The sequence below is a fragment of the Hordeum vulgare genome, chromosome 2H (genome assembly GCF_904849725.1).
Source record: "Hordeum vulgare subsp. vulgare chromosome 2H, MorexV3_pseudomolecules_assembly, whole genome shotgun sequence".
NCBI classification, from domain to species: Eukaryota; Viridiplantae; Streptophyta; class Magnoliopsida; order Poales; family Poaceae; genus Hordeum; species Hordeum vulgare.
This window is the reverse complement of record NC_058519.1, coordinates 634,764,395-634,781,057: the sequence shown is the minus strand read 5'-3', so window position 1 is coordinate 634,781,057 and position 16,663 is coordinate 634,764,395. Positions and strand designations below refer to the sequence as shown.

The 16,663-nt window shown below is 40.7% G+C and overlaps 1 long non-coding RNA gene across 8 annotated transcripts; it reads right to left on the bottom strand.

Moving 5' to 3' along the window:
• Positions 1-2,339: 2,339 nt before the first annotated feature.
• On the bottom strand, positions 2,340-13,181 carry LOC123428139. Of its 8 annotated transcripts, none has more exons than XR_006622498.1 (9): positions 12,963-13,181; positions 12,685-12,877; positions 10,621-12,617; positions 10,229-10,408; positions 3,810-3,982; positions 3,659-3,715; positions 3,380-3,580; positions 2,927-3,001; positions 2,340-2,632 (listed from the first exon to the last, which is right to left on the bottom strand). It is a non-coding gene; the product is annotated as an uncharacterized LOC123428139 (long non-coding RNA). The 8 variants fall into 8 exon arrangements; XR_006622493.1 differs by lacking the exon at positions 2,927-3,001 and having other exon boundaries at positions 10,621-10,732; positions 10,851-12,617; XR_006622494.1 differs by lacking the exon at positions 2,927-3,001 and having other exon boundaries at positions 10,621-10,732; positions 11,813-12,617.
• Positions 13,182-16,663: the final 3,482 nt, after the last annotated feature.

The following is a 16,663-nucleotide window of genomic DNA, read 5'->3' as shown; positions in this document are numbered from 1 at the left end:
TCTCGTTTTTTGTATTGATTTCTTAATATACTTGCAAATATTGTAATAAATATATTAGAAAAAAACTTTACAGAAACCATTTGAAAATCATATTAACCAAGCGTTTGAAAAATGTTAAATGCGTACAGAAAAATATTTTTCACAAATATGAAAAATGTATATAAGAAATATACAATGTCCATGAACAAAGATGATCCCTGATGAAAAAATAATAATCAATTATTTGCAAAAAAATATTAAATGTCAATATAAAAAATGTTGACCATGTATTCAAAGAATTTTAATCTTGTCTTTGAAAATATTAATAAAGCATTTAAAATAAGTTAAATCTATAGAGAAAAATATTGACCATGTATTAAAAATAATTAATCTTGTACTTGAAAATATTAATCCAGAATTTAAAAAATATATTAAATATTTCAAAATGTTAACTTTGTATTGGAAATATGTTATTAAACATGTATTACCAAAATGCATTAGAAATATACCTAAAATGTACGATATGTATGGAGAAAAAAGGATATATCCAAAAAATAAGTTAAAAATGCTAATCATGTACTACAAAAACGCTAATAATGTATATAAAAAAAATTTCTCATGTATAAGAAAAATGTTGAATCTGTACTGATAGGAAGTTAACATGTGTTCCAAATAAAGAAACCAATGAAAATTCATAATAATATGCAGAAAAACAAAGAAAACAAAAATAAAAACAAGGAGAAATTGAAAAACCGAAGAAACCAATGCACAAGAATGAAACGATGAAAGAACGATAAACAAGAAAAAAAAACGAAGAAAGAACGATAAAAAGGAAAAACCTATGGAACCTGAAAAATAAATAATCAAAAAGTAAAAAATGCATTAAAAACTAGAAAGAAACTTATGTCTAGTCTATGACTCTGATAAGTGGACCTGACTTTTAATAAGACACTTGATTAACTGTAAGGATTGGCTAGATGTTTGAGGGCAAAATTGTCATCTCACACACCATGTATATTGGGAACAAAATTTATGGTATTGTCAAATAGGAAAGAAATATGGTAGTGTCAAATTTATGGTACGGGGAAGAACTATATTTCCAGTGTCAAATAGGAAAGAAAAATTTATGGTAGTGTCAAACAGGGACAGCGTAATACTCTTAGTTTGCATATAAGTTTTGTTCAAAGTCAAAGCATCTCTACTTTGACCAAACTTATAAATTTTTTTATCAACATTCACCATGCCAAATAAATACTGTTAGAGTCGTTATGAAATGTAGTTTCATAGTGTATATATTTGGTATTGTAGATATTGATATTTTTAAATATAAATTTGGTCAAACTTTGTAAAGTTTGACTTGACCAAAATCTAATACGCGGAGTAAAAAGGAGTAAAAAGGACTGGAAGGAGTACAACATAATAGTAACGACTATTTTCATTTTCTTACTCCTCCCCTATTGCTCCTATGGCAACGGGCAGCCCCTCCTCGGATCAAATCTCTTACCAATAAGCTCTTGCAAACAATCCTTTCTCTTACTTCTAATTAACTAGATCATGAAGACGTGCATTTGCTTCGCCCATCCATTCTAAGGCAAGAATAAATATATTTAAGAAATAATTAGAAAATATTGAATGATGAATATAAATTAAACAATTCAGATTACAATATTTCACGTGCATATCCATAGAAAAAATTGGTTTGACCAAGCAGAGGCCACATGTCATTTTGAATACTTAGCATTGGTTTAACCTTCAGAAAAATAATACTTGACATCGGTTTTCGTTGCAGCACAGACATGTTACCGGCAAAAGATAACATCCAATTCCGAAGCAGAAAAACATTAACATATTTGTCTATATTTGAAATTGAACATGCAAGGGAGAAATACGCAAAAACAAATGCATTCATTACGAGGAATGTAAAGCTCAAGGTCGTTAGGTTGACACTGAACAGACAATACCATGTCATACTTGTAATGAACCAGAAGATGAGTTTCAAAAATATCTGAAGATTAGCTTCTTCTATAACCTACAATTTCAGGAAAAAAAGTGCCGTACCAATCATAAAAGTAACACTATTTATGACCTATATTATCACATACTTGTTCAGAAGTTTGGCTACATGTTCATCCGTATGCAAACGTTCTTTATTTTTGCAGGGCTTTAAACGCTTTGTTTGCACACAATATTTTTATTAGCAAGCATGTAATATAGGCACAATAGTAATTTAAATTAGAATGCGCAAGTATGTACATAATAGAAGTCGATATGTGTTACCTTGATTTTAAGCATGCACATAATCATGTGCCAAATAGTAAACCCTGGAGCAGGATAAGAATGTTGAAAAGGGTACTATCAAGTTTGCAGTTCACCAAAGTGTGACCTTGAAGCACATTACTATAGAAATAGAGAAAACAACGGTCTAATGTTCGAACACAAGTATCCATCATAACTGGACCATTACATCAATCACATCCTCAAGTCATAGAAATACTGTCACAGGAAAACACGCCTCGGAAATGCCATGTGCAAGTTTTACAAAATAATCATATCACCATGTAATCCAATTTGCTGGTACGGTATCCTTACATTGCAAGTTTATGGTCAACAAAGGGTGGTACATCATACTCCAACTTAACATGGCCGGTGAGACCTGAAACATTAGATTGCCAAAATGTATCAGTAAACCAAAAAATCATCTAATCAAACATAAATATATTGCAAAGTAACGTTCATAAGCTTTCCATTGCAGTTACAAAGATGAAAAGTGAAGAGCCTCTTGGTCTAGCAAAAAAAAAATGGAAGTATAATAATGTTGTACTCCATCTAAAGTGACCTCTTAAAGTCAGGATATGGAATACAAATCATTTGGAAAATGTTTTTTAGATCCTTTCATAAATTATTATTGAAGAATGGACTGCTAACAAACAAGTATTGAGAAACTAACCGTTACACTCTCATGTGCCAAGTCTTGAGCTGCTCAACCTTGGAATTAAAAGCTCTTGCTAGAGAAAAAGATCATCTAAATTAGGGTGGCATATTAGTTTCTATATGAGGGAAGGCTAAAACTTATCATTGTGTATTTCCTTAAACTTTTTGACTGCAAATGTTTCTAATAAGGTTGGATTTGCATCAATGGGGAATGTCTGAGCAATTGATTCTATGCCTTATTATCTGCAGCTCGTCTCCTTCAACTCATGAGCCACACATTTTTAAATCTGCAGCTCGTCTCCTTGAACTCATGAGCCACACATTTTTAAATCTAGGCTATACTTCTAAGGCTGATGCAAAGCTCATTAAATATTAATCAGTTAAAAAGAAATATATTTGTGTCAATAGATCATATAATCTCTTGAGCACTAACAATATCAATTGGAAGTAAAACTTGTCTTTATTTTACCTAGGTAACAAATTCCTGTGCTTCCATAGCACATCATAAAATACCATGTAAAGCATAAATCATGCAGCCGGACGTGCTGTTGCTCTGTGACCTTGCCTTCAAATTGGGGAGCAGGGCCAGGAAACGAGGTGATAAGGCTGACCTTGTTCAGGTGTGCTTCCCAGCCTCTGGTGTTGTTGCAAATCATCACAATTGAAGAGCCTATCAATCACAATTCAGTAACCTGACACATCTGCATTATTATGCATGAATTAATCCACACAAAAAACAAAGACTTACTTGCTGGAAGAACTCGTCCGTGTAAACATGGTCATGTGAGTCCTCTGACTAATCATCCTGCAATTACATTCATAATGCCGCCTTTCTTATCATCAACAACAATATGCATCATAAAAAAAGGGATAAGAAATACAAGATGAACTCATCATACCGTTTTGCCGTTGGGGGACCTTTGGCGCCTGAGGGGAGGAAGATGACAGGACACCGTCAAGAAAGGAAGGAGGACAGCGGCAACAAGGGTTCGTCGAGGAGACCGGGGTCGCGGATGAGAACTGTCCGGAGGCCGCAAAGCATCAAGGAGGCGATGTCGAGCATGGATGATACCTGTTGCCGACAACGCGAGACAGGGATGGCGACCAAACGAAAAGAGGGGCCGTGAGTGTGGGATGTGGCGGATAGTGCTTTCACCGCATGGAGAAAAGGTGAACATGGTGTGGGGTTATGTAGGCTGGCTAACAAACAACAAAAATTCCCCTTCAAGGGCATGAAATTACACGTGGTTTGCAATGACATTGCACCCAATTTTCTATTTGCAAGGTCAAACTCATCTTTCGTCTTCCACGGGTGATGTTACCATAAGGTACTCTTCTTTTATGTCAACCTTTCAGCTCATGGTCAGACTCTTCATTTATATTGTCAATGACATGATCATAACTGGCAACAACTGAGTACATAGTCTTTGTGAAGGCTCGTCTTAGTCAGTAGCTCTTATGCCTTAATCCTTGGGGGTTAAGGTTTCTTCTACCTATGATGGCTTCTTTACTTAAAGAGATAAGTATATCCAGGATTTTCTTGCTCAAATTGCTTTATTAGTGAGCGTAATGTTTAAACTCCTATGGAGCTCAACGTCCACCTCTGTGCTTCTAACGGAGAGCTTTTGTTTGATCTGGCACGATACCTTCATTTTGTTGGGAGTCTTGTCTATTTAGATGCCACTCGACCGAATATTTCATATCACGTTCACATTCTAAGTGAGTTTGTCTTTGCTCCCACTTCAATCCAATATAGTCACCTCCTCCATGTTCTACGTGGGACTCTCTCGCCATTTTTTTCTTCCCATGCTCAAGTTCGTCATGTCAACCAAGTAGTAGATCCACGTGTAGACACCAGATCTTCCCACAACAGTCCACCATCATAGATGACGCATAGGCATAGGGCGGTTGATGATGCATTTCTCCTCCCAATGCCCTCTTTCCGTCTTCCTTGCTTCCCCTATCACCATCCCCTCGCCCCTCAGCTCTGGGTCCATAGGTTGACGATAGTCGCACGTTCCCAACATCGTTTTCACACCTTCCCCCACACCTCCCGTGTACTATCTATTGCTTGCCAGTCCGGCTAGGCATCCTTTGCCCGGCTACGAGTTGCTTTGTGCACTGCCTTGTTCCTACATCTCGTGCTCCCATGCAGGTTGTCACCATAGCCACAAGCTCATGCACCACCACTTGTGGAGCAAGAGCACAAGCAGTCGGCATCGTCTCCGTCTTACACGAGGACGCAAGCGTCCAGGGGCACGACGCTACCTGTCGCCAAGGCCTAGGACGCCCTGCAAGGGAACGTGGAATGCGGAATCAAGTACGTGGCACACAACCCGTAAACAGGAGAAGAAGCCAAGCCGAATCAGCGGTGAATGGAGAGTGAACGAGAGTTATGGGGAAACGATGAAAATGTTGTTAGGAGCGACGAGCCCGCGCCATCCTCTGCCTTCTTTCCAATTTAACTTGCAAAGAGAAACCCTGAGTTGAGTTACTCGCCCAGTTTTGCCCTCATGGTATGCTATAAGACTTGTCACTTTCTTTCCTCCAAACCACAAGGGAGGGCGTCCTTGCTCGATGCGAGGTTGTCTGCAATCAATAATCTCTTGCGAGGTGGCTTCGTACCAGAGTTCCTTAAATTAACACTGTATGCGAAATTGCATGTGCTCATATTTCCATTTGCAGGGTCAGAATCATCTTTTCTCCTTACACATCAGGTCGGGTCATGCCCAATTTTCCCTCTATGACCACCTTGACCTCTACTAGCCCAGCTACCACCTCTTCCACACGTGGTGCTACCACGAGGTTGAGCAATGAACTCATTTCTAGGTTGGAACCACATCTAGATTGGAACCATCATAAAATCGCCAAACTGGAACTTCTTTGGATCATGAACCCCATCCACGCATTGTTATGTAACATGGCCAATCATATCGCAATTTACAAAGAATGCGGCATCTTCTCGTATAGCACATGGGACATTTGGGGTGGATTACCTCGCTCAACATTCCCTAAGAACCTCAAAGAGGGCTTCTCTAGTTTGATCTTGACGCACACTCAAACAAACTCATATACTCAACGCTATTTAGCCCAAGCTCCACATCTAACACTTCTCTATCTTGGAAGCCATTGCTCTAGCCACCATTGCACAACAAGTCGGGTAGACCGATGATCTGTGCCCAAACACATATGGAGTTATGGGCGACAAATCCCATTATACTCTACAATTACAAGCATGGTGCCTAAAGATCCAAGGACCCCTAGGCATGTTTGTGTTTCAATCCCTAAAAACAATTAAACTTTGTCGTAGATGTGTCATTGTCAAATGGTATGAATTTGACATCCTTTGCATGACCCCAAGCTGGTATCTCGAGTCGACATTTTTGCTCGTGGTCTGGACCATCTGGAAGGAAAGCAACGCTCGGGTCTTCAACTATCGGCAATCTATAAGACACAATGGCTCAATGATGAAGCTTCGATTTGGATTGCGGTTGGAGCCATATTATGCACATACCTAGAGTATCATTAATGGTCTACTAACCGTCGCCAACGCCATGGTGCGAACATCAACATGGCATGCACCCTCTGCTTCAGTGCCCCCAAGAGTGCTCAACACTTGTTCACCAAGTACTCCTCAACAGTAATCTAGAAATTCATGCTTGCAGTAATCTAGAAATTCATGCTTGCCTCTTCAACATCACCTTTGGCGCACGGTGTTGCTCACATTCTAGACCACGTGGAAGGAAGACAACACCCGGGTGTTCAACATGAGTAATGTATTAGTTATGTATAGGGGGCTTTACGCATATCTTACCATGCATGTACATGTATAGCCTATGACCACATGGGAATACAAGTTGCATATTCCTAACATGGCATTAGTGCCTAGGTTTTCTTCCTCGCACACACGACACGTGCTATTCTTTAAATCGATCTCTATCCAAGTTTCCAATCATTTGTTCTCAGGCTAGTACGCTCACGTGCAACCCCACATCCTCGACCCATGTCAATGTCTTTTCCGACAATAGTCGCCATCTCTCCACTGCCTCCAAGTCGGGGTTGTCTCTCCTTCGTCGTCCAGGTCTCTCCCATCCCGATGAATTCCCACAAGTCGTCACTCCTGGCATGCCCTTCCAAGCTTGATACCTTCGCCTCCATCATGGTCACCCTTGTGGCCACCTACGCCGTGCTCGTAACGGTAGGCTCTCCTGCATCTTCAAGAGGTCGTGCATTGTCGCCATGTACATAAGGTCAACACCTCGCCGCCACCTCTAGGAGGTCAGCGCCTCATTGCCATCTCTAGGAATCTGACACCCTGCCACTCCAGTAGGCCGCGCCTCGTCGCCATCTCCACCTGGTTGGCGCACAATCACAACCTCCGGACATTCGTTGTTGCATGGACGGTCTCACCCCCTCTTTTGCTCCACACAGGACCTCAACATCGAACTTCACAATCAGACTCAGACTCGACAGCCCATCCTGTCGATTGGCTTCTCTAGGGGACCATGCCCCTAAGCGTGCGCCCTATTCCTTACTCTTCCATGCTATGCCGCTCTCTTCTTTCGTAAGAAGTAGCTAGTTCTTTAAAAGAAATAGTAGAAAAAAAGGTATTGTGACTTCATTGGATAGAGTTTCTCTTCCTTTTTCGTATCATTACGTACATTGACTCCATCTTGCACATGCATCGTCCGTTGATGCTTGGTGCTTCCGCAAATTGTGTGGTGGCTCAATAGTGACGCCTAGTGACCTCTAGAGAAGGTGATGGTCGCTCACACAGACTATACTCGGAGCTTTCACCAGTAGTCTTTGTGCACATCACTCCACCCACTATGTCGCACACATGCGCCTTCCCTTCGCTCATGTGCCTACGATCTCATCTCCTCCGCCGAATTATACAACCAGTATTGGTCGTGCATCCTCTTCTGGTGATTCTACATCAACCACTTTAGCGGTGTCCTTCATTGCACAGGAGATTGCATGGCTTCAACACATACTTACTTCTCATGGTTCATTATCGCCTGATGCTTCTTCGTCGACCTCTTCAGTCGAGCACCTGACATACTTCTCCAACTAGATGCTTCTTTTGGTTCGCCATTAATAGTTTTGCAGGTTTTGTTAATTATTCTTTTGGTACTGAGACTACTTTTTATATTCGAATATGTTTCCGTGGATCCTTGGTATTAGAGTGTCTTTTCATATGACTCATGATTCTTCCAGTTTATCATCCATTCAAACCTCTGGATTCTCATGAACTCATGTTGTTACTGCTGATGGTACTTCCCTCTTGGTCAATAGCCGATGCACTCTTAGCAGTTTGCCTTGTTATGTTCCTTCTTTTGCTCATGCTCCTTGACTTACCATGTAGTCCATTTCAGGTGATTAGATTGTTGACTCTTGTTATAGAGTCATTCTTGACTTTGAAAATTGTTTTGATTAGGATCATCACACGGGTGCTCTACTTGGTGTTGGCCCTCAGCGTTGTGACTCCCAAGGCCACCACCGCAAATCTCTTCGCCTCTGTTACCTCGAGAACCGGCCCTTTGTGGCTCTCATCTCTCATCCTTAGTTTCAACGTGGTCTTCTTGGATCTGTCTGTGTATTTAGAATGTCAAGTTTGTTAGCTTGGTAAACAAGTTAGCAAGACGGTGTCTCAACGTCCTTCCGGTATTGTTCACTCTGATGTATGGGGTCTAGCTCCCTTTGCATCAAAAGGAGGTCATCACTAATATATTATATTTATAGATGATTTCTCTCGACACACAGAATATATTATGTCCTCTTGTAGTGAGGTCTGATCTCTTTGTAAGAAATTGACGCCATGGTTCATACTGAGTTTTCCACTCCTATCCATGTCTTCCAAGCAGATTTTGCTCAACAGTATATGTGTCATTCGCTATGTTGATTCCTTGCTGAGCAGGGCACACTTGCTCAATTCTCTTGTCCTGGTGCTCATAGTGGCTCGTGTGTTGATGATCGTCACCTCTCTTTCACCTCACTTCCGGGTTGAGGTTGTTTCTACTACCACCTATCTCATCAACATTTCGTCTTCCATTGCTCTGCAGGGTGACATTTCTCTCGTGTGTCTTTTTTATCGTTCTCGTGACAATTCTAGCTTCCTTTGTTTGGTTGCATTTGTACGTTCTTCTTGCCCCGATGAACACACCAAACTTTTTAGTGTGTTGAATGTGTCTTCTTATGTTATAGTGATGAGCACAAGGACTATCGATGTTGGGATCTTGTCAACCATCGGATGCGCATTTCTCAAGATGTCACTTTTGATGAGTTTCATCCTTGCTATCTACGTCCATTCTCCATTGAAGATATTTCTTTCCTCACTCTTCCCGATACATCTATAATTCATGAATTATCCCAGTCCACCCACATGTCTTCTCGTATTACTATTGTTGACCCATGTCGTTGTCACCCACGGCTCCATTACCCCAGGCTACCTCACCTCGATTGTCTCCTGAGGCTTCTCCGGTGATTCCGCCTCATCCTCTTATTTACCACATTGGTCGTCTGTATGTTGTGGATTCTTCCGATGCGCCATCTCCCTCGACTATGATGCCTCCTTCCTCGCAATGCACCACCTTCAGCTCAACCTAATATGGCGCTCACATGCTTCCGCCTATTGACCTTATTCTGGCGCCACTCTTCTCGAGACGACTTCTTATCGTGACACTACCAAAAATGCCTTTCTAAATAGAATGAAGCGATGTACATACTGCATGGGTAAGACATACTGGGAAAAGCAAACTTGCAGCATCTCCATGTTTGTCCGAACAATTGTAGTGATATAAAATAGTGTCAAAAGAGTGCAACATAACACAACCATATATTTGGAATATCATCATCCTGGAAGCAAGGCCACATGACTTGAAACTAGCAAGAGTAGGAAGGCGTCCTTGGAAATAGCACAAGACCAACATGAGTTGAGTATATATGCAAGTGCATATCATGGATGGTACACAAACTACATATATACAGTGGGAATTTCATGAAGGTGGCAGGCAGGGAATAAATTAAGTGGTGATACTACATCCCGAAATGAACAAGGCTGCTCCATGTGTTAAGGGAAACTACGTACATATGTGTATATATATTCGGGTGTGTTGCCTGGTTGTTGAGTGTGAAGAAGTGTTTCAGACTTGGTGGGATGGGAAAACATGAACATGAGCTATATATATTATATAAGTTGCTACTCAAAGACAAATATTCAGCAAGTTACTATCACGCGGGGGCTAATAGCAGCATGCTAATCACAAGGCAGAGAAAAGAACAAACAAACAGTAGCAAGGATATAATGTAGCAGCCTAACCAGACAGCCATGGCATGATGGCTACAGCGAGCACAGAGCAAGCACCGGAGGCAACGAGAGGAGTTCATTGTGATTGTTTCTGTAGCCGCGGTCGCCGTCAGACGAAAGCAACGCCAAGGTGCCTGGCACGATGAAGCACTTCTTGTCTGCATCGGTGATGATGTTGTACCAAATCGAATCCTGCCGCACAAGAAGCACAAAAGAAATAACAAGATAATCATGAGGTCAAATCGAAAAAGAAAACAAGAAATCATGGACTCAAGCTTGGAGAAAACATGGGATGGATAAAAAAACATGGAATGGCCTAGTTGAGGTAAGGTACAACAACAACAACGACGACCTAATTACAGTAATAAATAAGCATTCTATGCAAATAGGAGGCAGCAAGCCACCTTGACAATAACCAACTTGTTTGTCAATACACTCGTACACAACTAGGAATGGGTCGTTTTTCTTTCTTCTCATAGAAGGGCATCGATCGGTCAGTGCGCAGAACATCAAAAGCTGAAACACGTACAAGAAGAATTCCTTAGCAGAGATAAGAAAATCAGCTTATAAGAACTGAAGTCATGTACATCAACATGATCTGCTAATGTGCAGGGCACATTTGCAACACACATACACTTGATAATGTCCTGCTCACATGAGCACATCACACACACATGGGCTAGAGATGAACACAGACCACCTACATCAGAAGAGAATTGCTCGTAATTATGTTATATGTCTAATATGATTAGAGCAATGGCAACTGGCTCAATGGCTCAGCTAGACATCCTAAACCCAGAAGAGCAACATAACCAACCTGATTAGAGCAGTACGAGCAGTATCAACCAGAGGACCAATTGCCCAATTATGAGACAAATTCACATGAACCAGCCCATCACAGGATCTATAGCAATCCATCGACCCATAGCACCTTGTTAACCAAATTGTGACCATCTATTAGAGTCCAAACCCTAGCATGGTGGCTATTCCCTTCGGTAGCATCGGCCACGTCTCTGTAAAGGGCTGCTTTTATTTTGCCCTTTTGTATTTCCGAGGGTTGTAATCTTTGGTGCGGTCTTTTTGGAGTCACATGATGTTAATGAAACACGTCTTTTAGGCCAAAAAAAAAATCGATGCAGTTTAAAGAATAAAAGTTCAATAATTAGTGCACTTCCATAATTGCGTGAACACAAGAAAACACTCATAGTCTTGGTAATTAGTGCACTTCGCATTATTAATCAAAATAGAAGTTAATCAAAACAAGTAGACGACTAATGGAAGTGGCAGCAACAAATATCAGTTTTTCTTTTGTTCATAGTAGCAAATGCATACAGAATTGGCGCCACTTCCCACAGCAAACTTATTTTCTACAAACAGTAGAAAGGAATTTAAAGGGTGCACAATATCCAGCTAGATATGTTCCACATATGGTTGGTTCCCAAATAGTCAATGTGCAGCTATGTTCTACCATGAGAGCCTAGTGTCAATAACCAAGTAAGAACAAGAACAAAAAAAGAGGTTGTGTGAAATAAACAACGAAATAGATACTCATAATGTGTTTGTAATAGAAGTACAAGGACAGGCTATTCAGAGAACCTTTTGGGCTCCACTGGACACTTAAATCTGCACAATTTAGCTTGAGAATAAGAAGGGTAGGTACCCAATCTAGTCCTTGTATCCAAACATATCTGCAGGTCGATAAAGGAGTAAAAGGAAAGAAATGCAATTATCTTCTTTGGACTAAGAAACACACTATTCACTTGAACATTGGAAATTATGCTCATACACTTACAAATTTCGATCATGTGAAACTGTCACAATTTTGTTGGAAAATCTACCCCAATCTTTTACGGACACTATTTGATCATGCTACAAGATATAACGATAAAAAACAAGTTAATCTAACACATACTGACTTAAAACTATAAATGTGTACTTCTGTGGTATTTGGACAAAAGGCAATCACTGAAAGAAAGAAAGAAAAGGTTCAAAGTCAAGTCAAGGCACATGCCGTTATAAAATTTAAAATAACAACACTTGTGCAATAGTATGAGATTTTGTCGTTACAGCTAGATTGTATGATCAATTGTTGTGTCTTTTTCCACGAACAATTCAATGTACAGCATGCACACATAACACACGGCAGCTAGCTTCAGGAGCACATGAGATTGGGACAGGCAACAGAGTGACGGCGAGGCAGTATGTATATTTGAGTCATTTAGTTCACAAAAAACACCAATGTCATTTGGTCAACTCTCAGATTTTGTTCTAAATAACAAAATTCACTCACGGATGTACACGCCTGTGAGAAGGTGAGCCAACATGAAAAACAAAATCTCTTGGGATTGATCCATCAGCCATGTCACATATGCCATCTCAAAATGCAGTAACATGGATCGATCTGGGCCATTGGTTTTAGTCAGATTGGAAGGCTGGTGTTATAATGGAGCTAGGGTTTCGGATCTCACCTGGGTTAGGCAGCGGAGATCACCGGAATAGATGGGTACGAAGGCGGTTCCTGGGGTCTTCTTGCTCCGGGTAGTAGTCTACGAGGTGCATCGTGCCTCAGCAATCTCTAAGGGATCCTCCTTGATGATGTGGGGGCTCCGTCTTGCGGTGATAGAGCTCGGCCGGAGCGTGGTGGGGCTCGAATAGCGCGTCCTGGTGTTATCCGGAGCAAGGGAATAGGTGAGAAAGGTGCGCCAGATCAAGGCGAAGAGTGGTCGCGGTGAGTCGAAGGGCTCACCGTTTGGCGAAGAAATTCGTCGATGGAGTCACCGAGACGGGCGGAAATCAGCGCGCTCGAGTGGCTCGAGTCAGGGGTCTTGTGGGTTTCGTACCAGGGGAGCTCCGGGAGTTCGAGTCGGTGGCGGCGGCGGAGGCCGTCGCGAGGAAGGAGACGGGAGGTGGGGTCTGCAGGTCATAGAGAGAAAAAGAATAGAAAAAGAAGAAGAGGAAAGAGAAAAGGAAATATGGGAGGTGGAGCCTTTGTTGTGCACCGCTTCGGCTAAGAAGCCGACATGTAGGGTCGCACGGGCTGACGTGGGCGTAAGCTAGCGAAGGACCGATTCAATAGTGGCGCTACGCTGCGCTAACGGCTGGGGTAGCAGCAGCCATCTCGGTTTTTTTAACCAGTAACAGGTTGCACGTGTAATCGAACGAACATGAAATTCAAGTAAGTACAATATTTTTAAAAAAAGAGAAGAGTAAAGGGGAAATACACACCCATAAATTCTGTCTTGGGGATGTCATGTGAAATTCGAGTATAAAAAGAAGAAACCATAACTTGTATATGTCACACATGAAAGACAATCGACTTGATGAACAACTTATCTATAGACAAGATAGTGGCATAGCCCATTTTATCTATTGTATTGTAAAAATGCAATCAAATGTCAGATGAAGATTTTAAAATGACTAATTTTGTTGGGTGAACTTTGGAAGAAACATATAAACATTGTCTAAGTAAACATGGTGGAGATGCAAACTTGGAGTGAAAATACAAAAACAAATCAGTTTTAGAAAAATTTAATTAGTTCCTTCTTGGATTCAAGTTGCTTGTCATCTTCATATGTTGAAGGCCCGGTGATGGCGGTAAGACCACCCATGGGAGTTGCAGCAGGCACCACCTGCGAGCTGGAAGAGTATGACAGTAATCAAGGCAGTTTTGCCCCCACTCACTTTCTTCCGGCTTTTCCTAAAAAGTGGAACTACGGTTCAGAGAGATGCTTGTTACATATATAGATGTAGAACGTGTAGGAATCAAAAACAAATCGATAAATCATTAGATTAATGATAAGAAAATGCAGAGGAAATTTAACATTTTCTGCATGGCATAGATGACATGCACGCCAAACATTTCATAAACCAGCTTAGTTCTGGCAAGATTAAACATGAGTTAAAGATGTCACCATGCTATCAACATATTAGCAATGGAGAAAGTCTATCACTCTAGAATGGCAAACTGTACAAATAATGAATTGGACCTTACCAGAACAATGGCTATAATAAGTGTTGTTCCCCTTGCTCCATTTTATTGATGAAGCATGAGATAATCAAGCTTACATCCCTCACACCGACAAAGACCATCACAGGACGGAAATATCTTAAACAAGAATTTAGCCAAGTCACCACCTCTAAACAGAATAAAAAGCTATTTTAACAGCAACACCAGCACTTGCATAATCAGCTCCTCCACGCGATGCACAGAAGTTTCCCTCTGAATTTGTCAAGTTTAGAGATGAATTGCCGCAGTACCACCTCCTCTGTGGCGTCGCATAGAATAGACCATTGTCGGAGAAAACTTTGCAGCTTCACAAGAACGCAGTCCAGATTTTTCCAAGTTCAACCCTGGAAACAGAATTCATTTCTTAGTCTCCAAATACTCCATAAGGAGGCAGCCACAATCATGTTCTGAACTGGTTTTTCTTATGAACCAGCCACAAGGCACAAATGTCTTTAAAACAGGAAAATGGTATTTGAAAGAAATCCGCAAAAAAAATCCAAATGCATTTAGCCACTACACAATCAAAGCAAAGATGTTGTGTTGACTCCGGTTCAGAGCAGAATAGGCAAGAAGGATCCTCAACATTTTTCCTCTTAGCTAAGTTATCTTTGGTTAGTACTTTATTGTACACACTTAGCCAAAGGAAAACATGAATATTCTGTGGACATAGAATTTTCCATAGTTTGTCACCAATGGCAGAAGTCACCCCTCCAAAGTTAACAACATTATAAAATGACTTAACAGAGTATATCCCTTTTGATTCCAACATCCATATTGGAACATCAGGGGAGTTAGACAGAGGAATTTTTTGGATAATATCAAGTAACTGGTTCCATTTATCTACCTCTCTAATATCAACACATCTTCTAAATGAAAGTTTAAGTTCTATCCCATCCCAAACCTCAGAGACACTGCAGTCAGGTTGGTTACAAATGTAAAATAATTCCCAAAATTGCACCTTTAGGGAACAATCCCCAACCCATATATCATGCCAAAATTTAATACTCCTACCATAACCAATTTTCCACCTATAAAATGTCTTGGAGGCATTAAGAGCCCAAGTTACACTCTTCTAGAAAGAAGGTCCATTATCAGGTTTAGACCAAAGAATATTGGGTGATTCAGTGTTATATTTCAAAGAGTTGATATCTTTCCAGTATTTTTTCTGGTTGTCAAAGATTCTTTTTCCCCATGAGGCCAATAAGGCCATATTAAACTCCTTAAGGTCAGGTACACCTAAACCCCAAAGGATTTCTTCCTAGTAATCAATCCCCAATTAGCAAGGTGATATTTGTGCTGGTCCCCTGCATTCCCCCAGAAAAAATGTGCCATTTGAGAGTTAATGGCCTCAATGGACCACTTTGGAAACTTAATCACTGCCATAAGGTAAGCATGAATACTAACAATGCATGCACAAAGAAGAATCAGTTTCCCTTTGTAGGTAATATGTTTGACTAACCACCCAGAAATACATCTAATGATCCTGTCAATGATTGGTTGGAGATCTTCCCTGCGTAATTTGTCATAATGCAGTGGCACACCCAAGTACTTAATAGGGAAAGACCCAACCTTACAACTAGAAATTTTGGCAAAGGATTTTGTCTCCTCATCCTCAATGTTAATAGTTAACAGATCACTTTTATGAAAGTTGATTTTCATCCCACAAAGGTTTTCAAAACAAGAAAGGATCCATTTAAAGTTTTTGGCTTTTTCACAAGAGTTTTCGAGGAAAAGGAGAGTATCATCTACATATTGTAAACTAGTAATCCCCCCCTTTAATCACATGAGGTGGAAGCCCTGAAATGAGGTTCTGTTGAGCTACTTTAGCCAACATTTTAGAAAAAACATCAGCTACAAGATTAAAGAGGATGGGAGATATTGGATCTTGTTTAAGACATTTGCCACCAACAAAGTAGGGGCCAATCACATCATTAATACGAACACTAAACATAGCTTCCAAGAGAACACTCTTCATCCAAGATATCCACTTAGACCCAAATCCCCTCGATTCCAAGATCTCAAAAAGAAACTCCCAGCTAACACTATCATAAGCTTTCTCATAGTGTAATTTGAGCACAAGCCCCTGAGTCTTGGATCGTTTGACTTCATGGATTACCTCATGAGCCATCACCACACTCTCAAGAATAAATCTCCCTTTGATGAAAGCAGTTTGATTGGGAGAAATCAGTCTATCCCCAATGGGGGATAGTCTGGTAGTCATAGCTTTAGTAAGAATCTTAACAGCACAATTCTCAAGGCTAATGGGTCTGAATTTCTTCATATCCTTGGCATCGGCCTCTTTAGGAATTAGGACAATGATGGCAAAATTGAACTTATAAATGTCAAGCTTCCCTTCTTCAGAGTCTTTAACTAAGGCCATAAAGTCAGATTTAATCAAATCCCAGAAGGATTGATAGAACAAAAAAGAAAGACCATCAGGT